We start from the raw sequence: 3,052 nt of genomic DNA on the forward strand, positions 1-3,052 counted from the left end.
CGCGCCTCACCCGGCTCCCGCTCTGCCTTCTGACCTTTCACCTTATATCTTTGACTCATCACCTAACTGCTCCTGTGTGGATGTTTTGCTACTTGATCGACCCCGCTCGTTATACAGCCCATTATGGATGCAGACCACAAGTCCTCCTAGTCGGAGCTGGCACAGCCCTCGTTCTGCCATCTTTTTAATAGTGTTGGAATGGCGTGACGAATTTGGCTAATGCTGAAGGCGCAGGGAAGCTTTAAAATAGAAAACCCTCTTTAACAAACTTTTTGTGTGTGCATGACAGCTGGTGTTCAAGAATTAAAACAATGGAACTGTGCTATCGAAAACTGATTTTAGAAGCTGCAAATAGTAAACGCTATAATATTTAATATGATTGCACATGTACAGAAAGCAGGCTGGAGCCAGGTGCGTGACAAACGAAATAAATGTTTATTCGTTTTCATGTAAATTGAAGGAAGCTAATGCATACCTGCCTACATTTGAAAATCAAAATTCCTGAGATGTATGCCCTGCCCACTGTCACACAACTCCACCCATTTTCACATAGCTCTGCCCACATGTTAAAAAGGTAAACTCTGTTGTAAGTGATGTGACATCAGAAATGTACAGTTCAACGTAAAATATGCGTATTTCATTAAATTGCCTTTTCACAACCACCCAAATTGCATAGGACAAAGGGCATTAGCCTTCCATTAAATCAACACGTTAAAATGTGCACATGTAAACTCCAAGAATCAACACAAACGTTTTCCCTGAATTTTGCAGTACCGACATTGGATAGTTCCCCTTAGTTGTATTCCATCAGGTTATGGAGTGCAGCAGTGAGTTGTCCAGCCTGCAAACCTGATGGCTGTGGTTCAATGGGGCTGAGCCCACCCTAACCCGGGCAAAAAGAACGAAAGCAAAAGAAACGTGCGTTCACATTGAAATTCGGCAAAAAAGAATGAAAGGTGAAACAAAATAAACCTGCGTTATTTTGCTTCACCTGCATTCTTTTTGCCAATGTGCTGGAAGCGTTACGGTCATTGCTGCAGACACAAAGCCACACTCGGGCAGGGAGTCTGTGGTGGCGGAGTCCTGCAAGCATTAAAAAAAAAAAAATCAGTGAAAGCTTTCCCCCATAAAATATCCTGAGATTCCAGGGTCTTTCCCAGAGACCCAGAGAAATGGCTAAAAGTCCTGAGTCTCTGGGAAAAATCCGGAGGTTAGGCAGGTATGAGCTAATGGCTTCATTTCATTGTAATGCAAGCACTTTACAGAAGAAATCTAATGTGAAAAAAAGCTGTTTTTGCCCAAGTCACATAACCCACTAACCCTATGCTCAATTCTCTGCATACATAACTTGCACGAAAATCCACACAACCATCTTCTCGCTCAGCAAACTGCACGCACCTCACCACCCCGCAAAAACAACACAAACTGCACCAACAGAAGACGAGGTCTCGCATTGGTCCGATATTCACTCTAAAGCTCAGCGCACAGTGAAAACCAAACTGAAGGTGTCAAAACTTTCTCACTTTCCTATTACCTCTTCACCCGACAAACCGATTCCCGCCATCTTGTTTGCAGATCCACCTGAGTGCCTGGGGACCAATACTGTTGGTGACGGTGAGCGATACAAATACCTTCATTAACATTAACATAAATAAATCTCCATGCAAAATGTGGTTGTATGGGTCGCAAACACATTTCTTTTATCCGTGGCAGAGCCACTCCTATGCACAAGGCAACATTTAATAATAAAGTGCCTTAAATCACTAATCCAAGATTTTCAACCTCACGAACGACAACGAGCTGTACGTTTTTGACATAGAAGCTGCATGTCTATCGTTGTTTATTACACGACTTCTTGCATGTCTTAAATCACTGAAAATACAGTGGGGTTATAGAGTTGGTAGGGGCAGAAGGAGATGTAGTTGGGGAAGAAGAGGGATGGGGCAGTTCGGGGAGAAGGGGGGGTTGAAGCAGTTGGGGGTAGAAAGGAATTTGGTCACTAGTCATGTGTAATATTAATGTTTGTGCTACTATTTCAGTATACTGGGATACAATGGACTTGCATCGAAAGCTGGCCATCGGATACTTCCTGGAACTGGCGCTTCAGTGGAGAAAGAGGAGGACTGGAACCACCGAGTGCCTGATACTGGTCTGGCAACAGCATCAGAAGTAAGCACCCCTTGAGTAAAAAGCAAGTTGGTTGGCACCCCTATTAAAAGTAATGCTTTATTTAATCAGTCAATATGCCAGTGAAATCTTAGTCTTCTCCTGCCTCATCTCCTCTACCCCTGGCATTCCTGTGAAGACATCTTGGGGTCAATACCCTTGTAAAGTTTGCGATTCACTATATGCCTAAGCCTACAGATCTATAATTGTATGTATTGTGCTTACAAAGCTGTTTCACCAAAGCACGATACTATGTGAATAAATAACCAGTTAGGCAGAAAAGCAGTAAGGAAACAAGATAAACGGACCACCAAAAAGAGAGCATATACTTGTGGACTTGGCTTTATTCAATATTGAAATCTGAACAATTTCCAGATCTTGATATCGTTTTTTAGGTTTCAGAAATCTAATCCTTTTTCTTTTCTTATATACACAGAGGAACATTCTTCTCGTTACAGGCTTCGTGGTGAACCAAGGGAGATTGTGATGTCAGCAAAAAAAGGCAGACGAGCAACTTGGCCCGCTACCTGCTGAAAAAACAGCTGGACCCTGAACGTAGCAAATGGCAGAAAAGGGAAGATTAATATTGGATTGTCATCGACAAGAAGCTAAAAAAGGTACATAAATGCCATTCAGAACACTCATGTTAAATATATTTATTTGAAGCTTGTAGAGTGCTAATTGTCTACTTCGCTTCCTTTCATCCAGGCATCTCTGTGCCAGGCACTTCTTCAGCGAAGTTATGTTTGTTAAACACCTCCTTTCAAGATCTACCGCTTGGTAAGATGTCCTTTTCCAGCTCTTTTCAAACAATTTCTACAGAATTATTCCTTTTTGCCGTTCAGAATTTATCCATTAAAGCAACAGAAATGGGTTTTGCAGAACA

General features: G+C 42.2%; 1 long non-coding RNA gene across 1 annotated transcript; it reads left to right on the top strand.

The window, feature by feature from the left end:
- The first annotated feature begins 1,493 nt into the window (after positions 1–1,493).
- LOC138503362 (uncharacterized) lies at positions 1,494–2,850 on the top strand. The gene is made up of 3 exons (XR_011279626.1): positions 1,494–1,614; positions 2,040–2,169; positions 2,603–2,850. It is a non-coding gene; the product is annotated as an uncharacterized lncRNA (long non-coding RNA).
- The last annotated feature ends 202 nt before the right edge of the window (positions 2,851–3,052 follow it).

Source organism: Ambystoma mexicanum, chromosome 11 (genome assembly GCF_040938575.1).
Source record: "Ambystoma mexicanum isolate Mex_15411 chromosome 11, UKY_AmexF1_1, whole genome shotgun sequence".
Lineage (NCBI taxonomy): Eukaryota > Metazoa > Chordata > Amphibia > Caudata > Ambystomatidae > Ambystoma > Ambystoma mexicanum.